The following is an 18,067-nucleotide window of genomic DNA, read 5'->3' on the forward strand; positions in this document are numbered from 1 at the left end:
TTATAATAGGGGGAGGCAGGAGCATTGGATTCGCTCTTGAAGACAGGAGTGAGGGCATGGGCGTAGCTGGTGGGAGGAGCATCGGATTCCTTCTTGAAGAATGGGAAAGTTTTGTCATTACCCATGGTCAGAGATTCCACGTTTATTGGTACCCGTGTTATCATTTACTGATTAGAAAAAGCTGGGTGGTGTTGTCACATCTTGTTTAAAGCCTGCGGCAGGAGGCATGTGTTGTCAAGTCATGGTTCAAGTTTAGTGCTATGGTCACTTCTTCATGTAACGTGTCTGAATATGAAATGCATTTACAAAATGCTAAGTCGACCATATAAAGTAAACGTGTCGTAATACACAAGAATACATCACGAAGGGAATATGCATATGTTAGTTACATAAAATGTATAATGCTACTCATGCCTCCCTCGTTGCCATCGCCCGTGCGCCCCATCGTGGTCCCGATGCCGCTGGTTAACCCTCACGTGACCCCTGGAGTAGGTGAGGGGGTCTGGTGAGCCGACGTTTCTGGTAGGCCTAGTAGGGACCACCGGTGTCGAGGGCTCGTCGTGCGTGGGCTGTGTCCGAAGCGGTGCACTGGACACCTGGGACCGCTGAAGGACGTCGTAGTCAGGTGTGCCCCCGAAGAAGTCACGGACGATGTCGTATGCGGTGTCAGGGCCAGCCTCATCCTCTTGACTAGGGTAGGAGGACTGTGAAGGCTCGACAGGCGTCCATGCGTATTGGCTGGAGGGACCTGTGAACAAATAATCACGTTAGATACGAACAATATGGTATTGAAAGTAGTAGTAAAAAATGTATAATTGTACCTTCGTGGTACGACGGTGCAGCAGAAGAAGGCCACGCTGACGTGCCGTAGTAGGTTGCGGGCGGGGTAGGGCGTGGGGCCACCGAAGATGGACCGGCCTCGTCACCGAAGTAACCTGAGCATAGTACTAAGTTATTTCGCTGAAAGTATTAGAAATTAGGAAGAAGGGTTCCCGGAGTACCTGACTGTGGCCGCACAGGACTCGATCTGCAAGGCTGCGTCGAGACTTGTGCAGACGGACCTAATGAATGTTTAATAACAATAAATAAAGGATATTGGTCAATATTATTCAAAAGTATAATACGTACCATGTTGCTCGGACCCTCCAAGACGTGATAGAAGGGGTTGTGTGGGTGCCGATACTGAAGAATGTCGGTGCACGTCTGACGGCCGAGACGACTCCGCGTGTACACCACTCATCCTGGGAGGCGGCCCTGCTACATCCGTGGTAGATCGGCAGGAGGTGAGCTTCAAGGCGCGCGTCGTCTTCTCGAAAACCCGTCTAATGAAGCTCGCAACATCCGACGCACTTAGGTGATGGCCTTGCCAGACGCGGTCCATGGCAGCAGCTGCATCCCTATTTACGTCATAAATGATATCTGTCAACAATATCGTAACCATACAGCTCCTGGTTCCAAGTGTTCAGTACTTGATCTTTCATGAAATATTGTGACACATATTGCCTTGGAAGCATATGGTGCTCCGCGCACGCAGCTATGACGTGTGTACAAGGTTTGTGGAGTAATTGTAGCTTCTGACAACTACATATGCATGTCCCACTCCTTAGCACACACTCTTGAACATGCCGCTCACGTCTACCCCCCCCCCCTCCGACCCTTATCCCGACACAGGACACTGAACCTGTGCTCTACAGTGCCCTCTTGAGTTGCGCGATGCATGTGGGCCTTCGTATTTGCCTTCTCCATGTACTCACATAGCATCCGGTCGTACAGCATATGATTGTCCTCCATTACAACCTTAGCAGCTGCTTACCGATCAATAAAGTACTTGTAGGTCCCATGCAAAATACCTTCTACAGTTCCAACTAGTGGTAGGGACCTCATTCCTTGCATGACCCAGTTATAAACCTCTGCAAGGTTTGTAGTCATTACTCCATACCTGGCACCACCACTGTCGTACAGCAGAACCCATTTTTCATTCGGCTCATTGCGTATCCACTGTGAAAAGCTCCTAATAGATGAGCCTGATCTCCTTACAATCTGCGGAGTATCGGTTGGGAGAGGACCGAGAGCTATTGGTTGCTCACCGTTAGGTGCAACCTCCGTAGTTTGTTTAAGAGTCAGTTCATCAAGTCTTGCTCATAATGCATTGAACTTACGTTGCTGGTTCTGACTGCACAACTTCTTATAAAGCTTCATTAATTCTTTGTTTTTAAACTGTCTATAGAAGTTCGCACCCATATGGCGCATGCACCACCTGCTTTTGAGATATGGCCACTGTACTGGTACACCCCGTCGCACGCTACCATGTTGCATATCCAGCAAAACCTGCAACAATCCTGCATGTCTATCATGAATGAGACACACATCTGGTCGGTCAAGAACAATTGCATGCTTCACCCACTCTAGGAACCAATACCAGCTGTCCCCGTTCTCACTCTCCACGAACGTAAACCCCAGTGGCAGGACTTGGTTGTTACCGTCGACCCCTATTGCAGACAAAATCTGCCCTTTGTACTTCCCAATGAGGAATGTTCCATCTAGGCATATGATGGGTCAGCAATATCTAAAGGCTTTGATAGTTGCAGCGAATGCAAAGAAAGCACGCTGCAACATTCTTTTTCCGCTGTACTCCACATCAGTAGAGGCGTAATGCTTGATATCATAGTAGCTGCATGGATTTCTTGCACAAATTATGGCTAATTGACGAGGTAGATTGTGATACGAATCTTCATATGTACCGAACCTCATCTCAATAGCCTTTTGTTTTGCCCTCCATGCATTCGCATAGTTTATTGTGTACTGGAACCTTTGCTCAATAGCACGGATTATTGATCGTGGATCATACCTTAGGTTGTCCACAATCTCTCCGTACATAATATTTGCAATGAAAGCAGAAGACAGATTCCGCTGGGCGAGCTCTATTTCCTCAATGTGACAATTATGTTCCTTAACTATTGAGCATTGCCAGTAGTCTGCCCATTTCCCTCTGAATGCGTGCACCCGCCAAGGGCACTGAGCAACCAAGCACTTCACATCATACTCTCTTTTACTTGATTTAACAACCTTGAATTGCCTACGCAGAGACAACGATCAGAATTTCACTGCATCAATAACTGCCTCTTTTGTAGGGTACATAGCACCCTGTGACACCTCATTCTCATAGTACTGTCACGGTGTCTGGTCAGCCTCGCTAACCACCAACTTCGAAAATTCTTGATCTCGCCACTCTGCAGGAACTAGAGCATTAGCCTCCTCATCAGACGAATCCCCATCGGCAAGGCCTTCCTCCAACTCTTCAGCCTCCAAATCCGTACCTTCAATGATGCTAGGGATGTGCTCCCCTTCATCAGCTACACCCATCGGCTGCAGCTCTGGAACATCACCAACCTCCTCCCTGGACCCTACATTAGCCGCCTCTGACTCATCTTCCACTGCCTCACTTGGTCCTGCTACTATTTCTGCTGAGTTCACCTTATTTTGATCTTTCAAGTACGCCTCAGCTAATAAAAACAAGCGGTAGGCCACGTTCACAACATATATCTACATACTGCCTCCAAGTTGATGTGGCTTCGATGGGAACAAGCTCACCAAAGTATCCCTGACTAGCACGGCTCAGAACAGCTTTCAACTTCAGCTCATATTGCTGCGGATCCAGTTGGAAAAACCGCATGAGCTATTTGCACACACCCACAATAGTCCTCTCATTAGCCTTACTAAGTCCCTTCATGACATGACGAAATCCAGAGAGATCTGCACTGTTGGGACCGTACCTAATTTCACCCTCACCATAATATATCTGAAAAATTAATTTATCTGCCATCCCTGGAAACACCTGCAAACATAACCCATGTTAAGACAACAAACTATATTTCTGATTATTGGATGAAATAGTTTTTAAATACTACCCTATGTTCGCAAATTATCATCTATTGTTGCCTCATACATCCGCAGGTACAAATAATATACTAAAAACTATATACTACAAATAACATATTGAAAATGATATACTAAAAATAATATTCTATATTTAAATGTTATCGTGCCATTTTCTAACTAAATTTGACAATTTTCTAAACCCTAGGTCATAAATGTCTAAAATCTATGTCATATACTACTACTAAACTAATTAACAACAATAAAAAGGAAAAAAAATTACCTGAATTTTTTCTTCAAATCCGCGACCCAAATGCAGCAGGGCTTCACCGACCTCTCTTCCTCCCCTCTCCTCTCCTCTCTACTTCCCTCTCTTCTCAACTTTCACTTTTTTTCCGAATTTTATGAATTTTTGCCCATTTTTTGGGCTTTTTATAGCCGCCAGGGCGCGGGGGGCTGGTGCGGCGCTGCGGGGTGGGCGGAGCCCTTACCGCCCCCTGAGAGGGCGGTAAGGAGCTCTACCCACCCCCTCAGGGGGCGGTAAGGCTGTGGGCCGGGCGGGAAGGCCCCAGCTGCCCTCTGAGGGGGCGGTTGGCCTACCACCCTCTCAGGGGGCGGTTAGGACCCGTAACCGCCCTCTCAGAGGGCTGCGGGCACCTAGTTTTGTAAATATTTTTGTCGGGAATCTATTTTTTAAAATTTTAACTAAAAAATATAAAAATAAAGAAACTCAAGAAGAGAGACGGGTCTAGCCCAGGAGAGAAAGGCGTGAGGGGATGTGCCAAAAAGGGAGATGGTGGCCGGCAGAAGAGATGGTTTGGGCCCAGATGAACAAGAGCACAGGCTGAGGAGGGGGGAAAGAAAGGAAAGGGCTCGGCCCATGCGGAAGAGGAGGGAGAGAGAAAGAAGGATGGGCCAACTTGAGAAGATGGACTTCAGCCTAGGAGAATTTCCTTTATTCTTTTGGTTAACCTTTTTCCTTTTTCTGATTTCCTTTTTATATAATCTTTTTCTTTCTACTTCCAATTATTTAATTAATCTGAGAACTCCAAAAACAAAAGCACAAAACTAAGAGCACAGGGCACCTACTAAAATTATTTTTTAGCCTATGGTAATTTCTCCAAATTTATTCCTGGGCTTTTCATTAACTTGATTATTTCTTTGTTATTGTTTCTTGCTAATTAATTCCTGCTCAATATTTTTTTTGGAAAATTCAAATTGGGCTGCTACACCTCTCAGTGGTCGACTTCCTTCCACGGACTTTAGGGGCTTTGAGAGAGTAGAGAATAAGGACGAGATAATAGATTGCTCGTTACTGCTTGCTTAAGGCTAACAAGGGCGGCATATGCAGCCAGCCAGGTGCAATCTCTCAAACTAACCCAACTGAAACAAACTAGAAATAGATCTCAGTTGCCAACATCAAGCCAATCAGAGTACCGTGTTTGGCCCCTGAGCCATTCTCAGTGGGTGAAATGCGCCAATGCAAGAAGCCTAAGGGCCAGAAATACCTAAGGGTCCGTTTGATTATCCGTATGGCCTAGTCTGACTTGTATCCAGTGAGCCAGGCTCATTTGAGTCCGACTGAGTATATGTAGTGCTATTTGTTTAGTTGGTTGTATATGCTCAATATGGTTGAGAGATTATGTTTGGTTGCCCGTATAAGTATATATTACATGAGATTAAAATAAAAAAATAAATATTAACATGATATTTATTTTGCTTAAATACACTTATAGTACTTAATTTATCATATTAATTCTTCATTCAATTTAAAAAATACCAATATAAATTAATAATCACTAATTATACATTAATCCCATTATTTACTGAGCCTGTCCCGGAGGATCGGAACGCGAGCCAGGCCCGGCGCGTCCTTTTTGCAGCTTGGCCTGGTTGGGGCTTCGTGCACCCAACCAAATACCCCCAAAGGTAATCCATCGTCCTGCTATATCAGCTCAATATCTAATATATCAGATTCTAAAATTGATTTTTAATATTACAAAATGTAAATTTGGAGGTAATGACAAGCAGACAGAAGTGAGTTTGTCATCTTCCTGACGCAAAACAAACCTCTGTGTATCGGCCATCATCGCTTCTTCCTCACGAGCGTTCATCCCCTCACAACTACGAGATATTTAATTATTTGTTATTCTTATTTTGTATCAATTAATACTTTTCACTGACATATAAAACCACCTGAGTCACTAAAAATGGACCAGTGATAAATATGTTGCCACTCTTAAAAGTTAAAATACCCTCACAACCACATTTCATCGAAAACCATCCAGGCACTACCAGGCGACACTAGCACCGTCCTCCCTTCCCTCCCGTGTCCCAGTGGCGGCTCAGAGCTGCGCGGCGGCGGGCATGGCAGAAGCCACAAAGGTCCGGCCCATGGCGGGATGGATGGTGAGGCAGAGGGCGTGGCGGACAGAGAAACCGGCCGGAGACTAAAATGAAAAACTTGCGTGCAAAACGGGAGGAAGAGGCCGGAAGGCTTTCAGGCCCAAATCCTAGGCCTGACTGGTTAGCAGATGATCGGCGCGCGAGTCAGGGTGCAATTGGCTCCATATGTGACTTAAAAGCTTGCTCATCTCTCCGTTTTTAAGGTTAAATATCTCAACTTCCAAGTTGAGTGTATCAAAACTGACTTAAAGGTTTGCTATTCTCATTTTTTTATTTTACTTTTTTAGTAAAAATGTGAAATTTTGGATCAAGGGGTTTCTAAATGGACACTTCTATTTCACAGCCGCCCGTGAGAAAGCCAACTCATGAGTGGCGCTCCTCCTGCACCCCTCCTTATAATTGGAACTCCCTATTTTGAACTTTGAAGTCTTGACTCTTGCTGAACAAATTCCTCGTCAAGCTACACCAGCCAGCGGCTCCCCATAACACGTTTGGCTGTTGAAGTATACGTACTACATCGGATACCATACCTATATTCACTCAAAATGAACTAGTATACTTCCTACAATAGAAATGCAGACGTCCAGTGCTCATACTTAACATCAACAAGCACGAGAGAGAGAGAGAGATATATGCACCATTTCACTATCATTGGTACTGTTCCGAACCAGCTGACCCTGTGATTGGGTGCATACGTCCAGTGCTCATACTTAAAACTTCCCATTCCACACCAGGAAAAAAAAACACAACTTTAATTGTTTGAGTGCTCAGATTTTCCCAAGTCAAGGTCGCCTGCGACGGAGACTGTAATCTACAACCATCTGATTCCGCAGGTAACAGGATACGACCCATTTCTGATTCCGCAGGGAACAGGATCCGTTTTCCAGCCTAAATTGCACGGCACTGTCAATGCCTCAGCCTTACCTCTTTCATTTCCACCCGTCCATTCTGCCAATTTTTCAGAAAGGACATACATCAGTTGGCAATCAAAATCTGTGGTCAATTTTTAATTTTCTCCAAATATATTACATATCTGTGAAACTTTATATTATTCTGAAAATACGCCTGTCATAGGAAACTCAGCACTGATGTACAGCAACAAAATGGTAGCAAACATATAAGTTGCAACTAAAATCACCAGTAATCGATGGTCCCCTAAGAAAAGATGAGACAACAAAAGGGTAATTCATTCTGGGTTATCATAGCCTAGTTCATCACTATGGAGATAGAATTAGCTCAAACGACCCAGATCTTTCTATTCTGGGTTATATTTCACTGCGGGGACATGTATTTTTATGTTCTGATGCTGTATGAACCCATGTCAATAGCAAGTCAATAAATATAGCATATATCAGAAGACTGATTTATTCAAGCGAATAATACACATGTCCGCAAAAGAAAAACAAATTCAGCACCAGTGGTTATCATCGTCATATGCTATTGTCCACAGCAAAGAGCGGAGACATGAAAATAGACAGACAGTGTGTAACACCCCAAATTTGTAACCTAAAATTTTCTCTGAGAAAATTAACCAATAAATGGATTTGTAGGATTTGGAAAAGAGGAACAAAAAGAAATCAAAAGAAAAAGAGGAAAATAGAAAACCTTTCCGAGCCCTATCTCTCTCTCAACCCATCTCTCCCTCCCCTCTCTTTTTTCCCTCAGTCCAACCCGCTCCCTCACCTCCCCAGCCCACCGCCCTCCCGCCCTCTCCCTCCAACCCAGCCATGTCGAGATGGCCCACTCCTTCCCACTCTCTCCCTGCCCAAGCCGCCCCGGCTTGCTCCCTCTTCTCCTCTCCTGCATGCCAGCACTGTCCACAAGCCGCACCACCCCTGGCCTGTCTCCTCTCCGCACGCATTCCTCCCCTGGGCCGCAATCGCGCAGCTGGCCCACACTCGCATCCACGCCCTCACACCCGCATGTTCCACCCCTCTCTCCCTCTCTCTCTCGTCGGGCCCACATGTCAGCCTTGCCTTCTACCTCGTGACACCTTCCTTTTTCCTATCTCTGTAGCACACCCGACACGCCCGCTCAATCCATGCCTGACAATGGAAGGAAACGACCCCAAGATCACTTGGATGGAAAGCCTGGCCAAGAAGAAGGAAAGAGGAGCAAAAATCGATTGGAGATTGGAGCTCGGAATATGGAAACCGCGAAATCATCGCCAGCCACCGAACCCTAATCCAACTCAGGATTCTCCTCCCGAACTATATATACCCCAATACCCCCTCCTAGCACCGCAATAGCCCCCGCATTCTTTACCCCGTTTTCTAGAGCTCTAGCGCCGCCCAGAAGCCCTCTCGCTGAGCTCAGACTGCCGTCGACCTCCCATGCCATCACCAAGCTGCTATGTGCCTCCCCAACATCCACATGTGATTCAAATGGACTTGTCGTGGACGTTTCGTCGTCTTCCGCCGCTCGTCATCGCAATCCGCTCACGGGAACTCGATTCCGGTGACCTCCCGAGCCGCGGCGCCATGTTTTATTGTCGCTGTCACTCATCGTTGGATCTCGCGCGACTGGCTGAGATTAGAAGCTCAAGTACCCTTTCGCTTCATTAGATCGCAGTCGTCTGATCCTCATCGTGCGGCCTAGATTTAAATAGAGCACATCACGTCAGCCTATCCACGTCAATGTGCCATCACGTAGGTGCATGTGTCCGACGTGGTGGCCTAGTCAGCAACCCCGAGCTGAGTTAGCAAGCCACGTCAACGTGCACAATAGAGCCATTTTCCTTTAGAAAAAATAATTCATGAAAATCCTAAAATCTGAAAATAGGTTTTTCTTTAATAGAAATTTTGGTAAATTCATTAATATATTGGATAAAGGATTAAAAATGTTTTAATCCTGTTTTATTTCTTTTAGTGATAAAAATAATAAATGATAATTTTAATAAATATTTTAGAAAATCTAGAATAATTATGTTATTGTTTTAAATAGGATTTATTTAATATTTAATTCTAGAAAAATGTTAAATAATTATGATAAATTAGAAAATGGTTTTTTCTTTAGTAAAATAATTTAGACTTTCGTTCCAAATATTTCCTAGAAAATCTAAATAATTCCAATAAAATTCCAGAGACCTCCAGAAAATTTTAGGAAAATTCCTACACCTTTCTTTCATCCTTCCACGCTATACATCCACCGTTGCAACTTCGATGTAATTGTTTCCTTTGCCAATAAATTACCAAAAAATTATAAAAATAATAAATTGAGTTGTTTTGTGTGTTTTTGGCTTTTTCTTGGTTCTTGATGTTTGTTGCCTTGTTTTATTTTCTACTTAGACACCGACGTCCAAGAGGAGGGGTTTGCAGGTTTTTAGGACTAGGAGTTCGAGGAACCTGTTGAGCAACAGGGTGAAGGCAGGTTGTCCTTGATGCATTTTGCTAAGTTTCTAAATGTTTTTTTTTGCAAAGTTGCACTCTTATAGTTGTCAATGGGAAACCCATGTTACGTTATATCTTAGTTTCTCCATATCTACCTTGTCGCCTTGGTTTTGGTGGGATCAATGATAGAATTGCTTAGCCTTGCTCGGGAGTTGGATCATGAGACTTGGTCTAATAATTTTGATCATGGTACTATGCAACACGAGATAAAATTGTGATAATATTTTTAGCAACATGGACTAAGAAATTGAGCAAGAGAATGGTTTGGGTTGCCAAGGGTAGGTGGATGGTAGTCTTGCTCAATTTGATTAAGGACTGGTTCGTGGTGTGATCATACCGAGCTTTATAGTACAACCACAAACTTGGTATGGGATAGGCCCGGACAACTAATTGGTTTTCTCCCACCATAGTGTAGACCAAATGGTGGAACGAGGAATATAGGTAATTTTCCCTGGATCCGTATGGTGCAAGAGGGGGCCTCCGTTGTTGAGATATTATTCATACGGCAGTGAAACCTTAGCAGATAGACACTTGTTGGGAGAGGCTTTGTAAAGACCTTGTAGTGTCTTCCCTAGCCGCACACCTCAGAAGTTTGTAAGTGTTTTGCAAACATGGGAAAAATGGAAAATCATGACTTGTGGGTAAAGTGTACAACCACTGCAGAGTGTAAAACTGATTAATCAGTTGTGCTCACAATTATGAGCGGCGAGGAATGCCACACATAATTAGAATATACTATTAATGGTTTGAGGTGGTCAACTTTGGTTGAGGTGGTTTACGTCAAGAGGGTTATTCTTGAGGTAGCTTTTATTCAGTTATTTACCTTCACTCTATTAAATGTTTTGTTAAATTCTAACTTTATGCAAATGAACCCCTATAAGCCTTATTATTGTGAATGCCTTCATTTCATATTTTATCACAACATGCGGAGTACGAGACGTACTCACACTTGCTATATCCACAATGCTCAGTCGGGGAAGATTTTGAGGATTACTTTGAGGACGGAGAATTCTAAGGTGGTTCTCTACATCGACTACCTGTGGGAGATGTGGGATAAGAAGATCGTGCTAGCTGCGGTGTTTATTTGCTTTTTATCCATCCAAGGTCTTTCCTGTAATAACGAATATTCACGTTAAGTTAATGACATTGTGTAATGTTATCATCTATGAAATCTCCGAATATTGAGTTTGATTCCTGGCTCAATATATGGCATGTATCGATTTTCCTTAGACCAGTCCCGACACGGTGACGCATACATAGGCCAAATAGAACAGATTGCTCAGTCAACAACACCAGCTGTATTCCTCAAACTTCATTTGGTTTGCGGAATAAAACTACTATAGTTGGTTCTGTAGCAATATGTAGCTCCAATTTTTGACATGAAGATTGTTTATATCAAATTGGTAGATGCACGGAGAATTTTTAGATCAAAATCTTGCTCCAATTTAAAGTTTAGATTTGAATTTTGAGTTCATGGATCGTTTTTGCATGGATCATTTTTGTACATAGCTATCCATTTTATATATCAAGATGAATTTAGGTGCCTTATTTAGATGAAATTTTTTATGTACACTTTTAAATGAATATAGAAACATTTAATTAATTTAAATTAAATTGGGTAAGCTTGGTTTAACCTAAATGGATGTCTGGTTTAACCAACCTCACCATTTTACAATTTTTGTTAATTAATTTAGTTAAATAATTTAATTTTTGTTATACTGATTGTAGCTGGACTGAAGATGGATATATGATGTCGCGAGACACGAACAAGAATACATCTATGGCACGAAAGAATTTGTGAGGGCCGTTAAGGACGATATGAAGTTTAAGAATCGTCAATATTATGTGTTGTCCATGCATTTGCTACTACAATAAGAAGATGTGGTTTGACGATGAAACACATATCATAGGACACTTGGTTTAAATGGGTTTTAAATAACAATATACACATTGGACTAAGCATGGTGAAGAAGGCCAAGACCAGGTTATTGAGGAAGACATTGACATCAGATGTTGCATCAGATGTTGCATGATGCAGATGCTACAGTTGGCAAGGGAGGCTTTGCTAAATTCGAGGCCTTGTCGAAGAACTTGAAGACTCCTTTGTTTCTCGGGTGCGACAAATGATAGTACTTCAATCAGATAATAATGTGGTTTGTAACAATTAATGATTACCCCACTCTTGGAAACATATTAGGACACGCTATAAAAGGAGGACAAGTCCGCATGCAATGCTATGATGAAACTGCAAATTTGTGGTTTCCAAACTTGAGGAAAATGGTGTACATGCATCACCGTAGGAACCTATGCAAGGATTATCCTTACCATAGATTGAAGAGATGATTTGATGGCAAAAAGGAAGACAGTGAGGCTCCAAAAGGATCATAGCGGGATATAGGTTCATGATATGTAAGAGATAACTAGATTGTTCACAAAAAGAAAGGCGAAGGTGATTGCTTGAAAAAACAAAGAATGGCAAAAGTGATTGCTCGAGAAAAGAAAGAAAGGCATAGGTGCATCGACAAGGTGTGTGACGCCAATGTTGAAGAAGAGATCGATATTCTGGGAGTTAACGTACTAGGAATAATTAGATGTTTGCCACTCTGTCTATGTCATGCATATGGAGAAGAATGTTTGTGACAGTCTTCTGAAGCTGTTGGGTTGCCTATATCTGGACATGAGGGGAGGTTGGATGGGAAATGGACCATCAAAAAGAAACTGTTTAATGATGATGACAATATTTTTGTATAGAAAGATCATTTCATGGTCTTGCCACAACTTAAATAAGTGTCACCATATATCGAGAGGCACAAGGATGAACTATGTGCAACTAATCAAGTTTGGTCAGACGGTTGGATCATGAAAGAGCATAATCGGTTGTTAACCCATTGGCGGAAGGATAAAATCCCATCAAGTGACATAATAAAGTTGTTGGCAAAAGGGCTGCCATCTACAAAAGGGACTCCGAGCCCGAACCGTCGGCTGGACTGAATCCATTCAAATTCGAGTCAAATCTGAGCGTATAAGCTTCTAGAAGGGTATCCATAGAGTCTTAATCCTCTCCGCGCACTAGTTGCCCTGTTTATCTCCTAGGGAGCCCATTTCAATATCGAGTTGAGCTCGAGATAGCACATATAGCCGCCGGACTCCGCCCAAATCTAAACCGAAGCTATTGAGAACCCTCGTGACCTCCCGTGTATAAATAGCACTCTCTAGACCCTCCTTAAATCATCCCGCAGCTTTTGCCCACCAAGTCGAAGCAAAACCGCTGCCTATGGCCCAACTCCAACGAGCTCCGAGAGTTCTAGCTACCCCTCGCCGTCACCAGCGTCATTGGAGCATCGTCGACGCTGACGTGTGCCCGAGGTAAGCTCACTGTACCTCCCTGATGCTTTTCCGCTGCTCACCGGAGCTTTTGGACCATAGGAACACCTCGCCGGTGAGGTTCTGGCCACGCACCACCGCGGGAAGTTCGTCGCCGCCCATTGTTCCACCTGAGATGACCGTGACCGCGTGTGAGTATGGCTATGATTAGATCACTCTATACCCCTTCGTTCCTACACAGTCAGCGTTACATAAACCCAGTCTACATGTCCATGTAGGCATGTTTATCTGACGTGTCATGTCACATCAACATAAGGTGCTGAGTCAACATGTCCAGACAGCTTTTCTTTTCTTTTTATTTTGTTTAAATGTTGTGTTGATGTCATAATTCCTATACATTGCGCAATAAATAGAATTTCAGTGTAAAAATAATTCCAAAAATAATAATAATTAGGAAACTAATTTAAAAATGTTTGATATTTTTATTTAATTCTGTTTAATAGTTTTATATAGTTTTATAATTCAAATAAATAATAGAAAATTCTAGAAAAATTCTAGAAAATCCCAGAAAATTATAGATAACTTTGAAAAAATTCTTGAAAATTCCTAGATAGTTTCATATGTAGTTAATATTTTTGGCCTTTTTTAATCTTTAGAAAATTATAACTTGTTAACCGTAGCTCTGTTTTGACCTGTTCTTTCGCTGGTTTGACTAGAAAAGCATGATCTTGTGTGTGATGATGTTTGTTGATGTGTTATTTGGTTATTTTGGATCTTGATGTTTATGTGTTGCCTTTTTACGTATGTTGTGAGTAGACACCAACGTTCCAGAGAAGCTAGAAGGACTGCAGGATCAAGACTTTGAAGACCCAACTAAGTTCAGTGAAGACAAGTTGTGTTCTTAATCATATTTATCCCAGTTTTCAAAATATTTTGTTTTACAAACATGCATGCTAATAATTTGTCAGGAATTCCAGAGTTAGGTTTACCCTAGTTTCCCTATAGCCTTGGTTATGGTTTGGGTTACGAAAGGGTAGATGATGCTTAGCCTTGTTTTGGGATGGTGATCAAGATAATAGCTCTACAAAACTTGATAATGGTCCTATGCACAATGATAAAAGATAATAGTATAATTTTTGTAGCTACATGGCATAGGGATTTGAGAATGTGGTATGAGGAGACCGATACTGGATGTATGGTTGGGTTTGTGATAGTCTTGCAAAAATCTAAGGACCGGTTCATGGGATAACCTTTTTTGTGTTTACAGTGCAACCTCAAGCCTAGTATGGGACGGGCCTAGCTACTTAATTTGCTTTACTCTCAACATGGTGTGGACCATTTGGTGGTACAGGGAATGGAAGGGTGTATTTCCTGTGAGCCGTAAGGTGCAAGAGGGGGCTTCCATTGTTAAGGTGTATTCATGCAGGAGTGAAACCTTAGCGGATATGCAAGTGCTGAGAGGGGCATTGCAAAGGTTTTACAGTGGATTCCTAGCGCATACCTTGGAAGTGTGTAAGAGTTTTCTGTCGGCCAACGGATGCTTTGGCAAAATAGGAAGAAACGTCTTTGTGGGTTAAGTGTGCGACTTCTGCAGAGTGTAAAACTGGTTAATCAACCGTGCTCACGGTTACGAGTGGCATGGAAAACCTACCATGATTAGAACTTGATGGTTTAGTTAGCATGGTCAACTGTGATGGTGGGAATCATAGTTGAGGTGTTGTCAATCATAGTGGTGGAAACTATAATTGAGGTGTGTTCAACCTTGGTGGTTAGAACCTTGATTGAGGTATTGGAAAGTTGGTTAAGTCAAGATGGTTGGAATCTTGAGGTGATTTGTTTCTTATAGATATTTACTTAATTGCTATTGCTTTTCAAATGCTTTTAAATTAAAATGCGGATTTATGCAAAAGAGTCATATTGCCATATTCTTGTCAAAACCTTCATATGCATATTATTTCCTTCGCAACTTGCTAAGTACAACAAGTGTTCACTATTGCTATCACCAAACATTCAGGTGGAGAAGGTATCGAGGAGTTTGCTAAGGATGGATCATTTTAAGATGCTTTGTACGTCAATCATGTTTGTGAAAGAGTTGTAAATGATTAGAGTATTCATAGTTCGTAAGGTTTGGATATTGTAATGATTATCATCAATGAAGTCACTCTGTATTGGGATTGATTCCTGGGCCCAACACATAGATGAGATTGGTTTGTTCCTTAAACCGGTCTCGACACATACCAAACATATGACATTAATGGGTACATATTTTATATGAGAGTGCGGGATAGCAAGAGCACATTCTAAAATTGTGCTGTCCGCCTAGATGATTGTGACAACACAAACCAGAAGAGCACCTATTATGGCTTCATAGAGCCCTAATCAAACAAATTACAGAATATCACACCCGGTTTTTAACGGCCAAAACCAGATGCGGCTTATGTGTGCCCAGGATATTCAACACACATAAGGACATCACAAGTGAAGTAACAAAAGCAATACTTTAACTTACAATCGTTAAACTCTTACACAAAGTCTTCAGCTAAACAACTCTACTAACCAATCTATAACTATTAAACGATAGCAGCGGAACGAAAGCATCGACGACCAAGCACTCCACAGGCACCGACTGGAATGCACGCTCCTAGAACACCAGGTCGTCATCTTGAAAGTCTTAGAAGTCTTCCACTGAGCAGCATATGTATTGTGGGAGATAGCAAGGATGAGCACATGAAGTACTCAGCAAGTGTGGGAAAATAATAATATGCAGGCTTTCAACAAGAATAGGCTATCACACGGTATTTTTGCGTAAATGCAAGTAAAGAAAATATATTTGGACTTAAAAGCATTAAACAGTTATTAAATGAATGTAACCCATACAGTCCAACACCCAGCATACAAGGCTCCCCACCTTGCACACCATAACCATATAGTACTCCCTGTACTATAACCATAACCATAACCATCTAGTACTCCCTGTACCAGAACCATAACCAAACTCATAACCATTCCACCACCAACTAATCATGTGAGGATCCAAGTCTCTCATGATCGTGAGCACGGCTGATATATCAGATTTTACACTCTGCAGAGGTTGTACAACTTTCCCACGAGTCGTGATTTCATCACCTGCAAGCAGATGACTAAAGTCTCCATATTGCAATTCCGGCCAAGCACTATACACACGCCAGTGGTGTGTTGCCAGGAGATCACTACGAAGCCTTTACAAAGAATCCTCCCAGTATGTGTCACCAACACTCCAGACTTCACCGCTAAGTGCTGCCACCTAGAAGCCCCCTCTTGTGCCATGTGGTTTCTGAGAATTATCTTCCCTCATCTACGCCTCCCATCTGGCCCACACAACACTGGAAGAACCCTAATTAATCGGCTAAGCCTTCCCATATCAGTCTCGTGTTTGTACGAAACTTCTCGGGTTATCGCTCCACGAACCGGTCCTTACTTAGGTTACTTGAGCAAACACTAAACCAACATCATAACCATGACAACCATCAAAACCACTTTGCTCAAGGCCTAAGGTTCCATGTTGCTAGACCATTAACCAGTTAACCACTATTGTTGCATATGTTCATTAGTCAAGTATATGACACTTCTTAGTATTCCAAAAGCATGACTAAGCAATCTACCCATAAAATAAACCTGACCATAAACCATCTAGGTTCCAAGGGATGATAAGGGAAAATCTAGGGAAAACCCTAACATATGTGACTACCCATCATATTGACAGACATTGCATGCAGTTTTATAAAACAAAATATTTAAAATCATAGGTTCAATATGATCAAGGACACTTGCCTTCTCCTTGCTGCTGCTCAGTGTACACTTGCTCCTGGTCTTGATATTCTTCAAACTGATCCGGGGCGTTGAAGACTAATCGCACAATAACCGGCAAAGCACACAAACAAAACACACTAAAAACAGAGCACAAACCAGAGAAACAACAAGACAAAACCTATCTAGAAAGATAGAGCTCGGAGAAACGAATCTATCGGCGCAAGAATCGCTTAAAACGGAGCTACGATGAAAAAGATATGCTAAAAACAAGATTAAGGTTTATTTTAATTAAGAAAAGGACTTAATTGTAATTATGGAAAAGTATAGGGACCTTTTTTGAAAAATAGAAGGACCTATTTGTAATTTTGGAAAAGTTCTAGGACCTAACTGTAAAAAGACAGGGTTCTTTTTGTTATTTCAGAAAAGTCTAGGGGCTATTTTCCAAAATTACCAATTTCCAGGATTAATTAGATTTATTTTTGTATTGAAAAACCCTATATACTGCGTGGCTGCTGACCGGATGGCTGACTGGGCTTGATTGGCTTGCGTGGCGCACACGTGGCACTGATGTGGCAGGGTGACGTGGGTGAGGCGTTGACTGTGTTTAAAGAGACGACATGTGGCAACTTGCTACTGGCTATTGAAGAGGTATCTTAATATGTAATTGGGACCACACAATCTAGATCAGACGGCTCAGGCTCAGGGATGCTGTCCGACGGCACTGGAGGGTGGCGGCGGGCATGGCGCGGCGGCGGCCTCGTCGGACTCTTGCCGGGATCGGGTTCCGGCGAGCGGCGTAACACGGTGAGGCGGGCACAGGGAGCTCGTTTTAGGGCTTACCGGGATTGGAACGGCACAGGAACTGGTCGGCGGCGACGGAGGCGTCGGGGAAACTCGGGCGCTCGTCGGCGGGGATGTTTCGGCGGCCGGGAGGTCAAACCGTCGGCGGTAGGGGCTTTGACAGGAGCAAGCGGTCCTTCTGGTGGCCTCGACGGCACAAAAGCGGCACAGGAACGGTGCGACGGTGAGGGCAATCGAGCGACGGCGCTAATGGCGATGGGAGCTCGAGATCTAAGCGAGAGGTTTTGGAACTCGGCGAGTTTGGGACGGGAATAGATCGTGGAGGGTGCAGGGGCTTATATAGGCGGAGATCCAAGGAGTCCGGGGCGCGAACGCCAAGGAAGAGAGTGGCGGTGTTGCGGTCTTGGACTCGACCGGGAGTCCAGGAAGAAGACGACGAAGGGCTCGGGCCCACATGGCGGCGACTCGGGCGATGGTGGGTT

The sequence above is a fragment of the Phragmites australis genome, chromosome 21 (assembly GCF_958298935.1).
Source record: "Phragmites australis chromosome 21, lpPhrAust1.1, whole genome shotgun sequence".
Taxonomy (NCBI): Eukaryota; Viridiplantae; Streptophyta; class Magnoliopsida; order Poales; family Poaceae; genus Phragmites; species Phragmites australis.